Here is a 1,260-nt window from a genome sequence, read left to right as displayed (position 1 = left end):
GGGCCTGTTCCTGTGCAGCCAGGATGAGGGCCTCTGTGCTGTCCTTGAGTCCAGGATTTCCTGATATCAGCCACTTCAGTTATTTGTCGGTGGTACATCCCATGTAGGGGCTTGTCCTCCCATGATGGTTCCCCATTGCCTGAGACATTCGCTGAGCACATCGTCCGTTGAGGCTTTGTCCTTGATGTATTTATGGATCTTGGATGTTTCATCCTGGACAGTGGCTCTCACATTCACTAGTCCTCTACCTCCTTCCTTACGGCTTGTGTACAGTCTCAGGGTGCTAGATTTGGGGTGGAACCCTCCATGCATGGTTAGTAGCTTCCGAGTCTTAACATCCGTGACCTTTATCTCTTCCATTGGCCAGTTAATTATTCCGGCAGGGTATCTGATTACTGGTAAGGCATAGCTGTTTATTGCACGGATCTTGTTCTTGCCATTGAGCTGGCTTCAGGACTTGCCTTATTCGTTGGAGGTATTTGGCTGTGGCTCCTTTCCTTGTGACCTCATCGAGGTTGCCATTTGCTGTGTGGACGACCTTCCCTCTCTTTGTAACCATCCGGCCACACTTCTCTAGTCCGAATGACATCCCAATGTCAGTGCTGTAGATCCTGGTGGTGTGGATCAGTGAGTCGATGTCTCGCTCGCTCTTGGCGTACAGCTTGATGTCATCCATGTAGATTGTGGCCCCATTCTTAAGTCGGTATCCGTAGCCAGTGTTGTTGATGATTTGGCTGAGGGGGTTCAGGCCTATGAACAGCAGTGGGGACAGAGCATCTCCTTGGTATATGCCAAATTTGATGGACACTTGTGTAAGTGGTTTGCAGTTGGCTTCAAGGGTGGTTTTCCACAGCCCCGTTGAGTTTGCAATGAAGGCTCTTAGAGTCCTATTGATGTTGTACATCTCTAAGCATTCAATGATCATAGTCATAGGCTTTCTTGTAATCAATCCAAGCGGTGCACAGGTTGGTGTGTCGGGTTTTGCAGTCTGACATGAGCTTCCATGTTGTAGAGAGACAGGTTATTGGCCGATAGTTGGATGGGACTGAACCCTTTGAGGGATCCTTCTGGATCAGGATTGTGCGCCCTTCAGTTAACCATTCAGGGTGTCCAGTTTTTCCAGTTTTTCATACCCGAGACTCTTTCTTGGACATCTGCCACAGTGATGGTTACCGGGGCTTGTTCAGGGAGGTTGCTGTGGTCCTCTCGTAGAGAGGTTAGCCACTGTGCATTGCTGTTGTGGGACGCCTCCCTTTCCCA

Source organism: Poecilia latipinna, unplaced genomic scaffold, assembly GCF_001443285.1.
Source record: "Poecilia latipinna isolate Pla-1442-1.1 unplaced genomic scaffold, P_latipinna-1.0 Scaffold874, whole genome shotgun sequence".
NCBI classification, from domain to species: domain Eukaryota; kingdom Metazoa; phylum Chordata; class Actinopteri; order Cyprinodontiformes; family Poeciliidae; genus Poecilia; species Poecilia latipinna.
Note: the sequence above shows the minus strand (reverse complement) of the source record.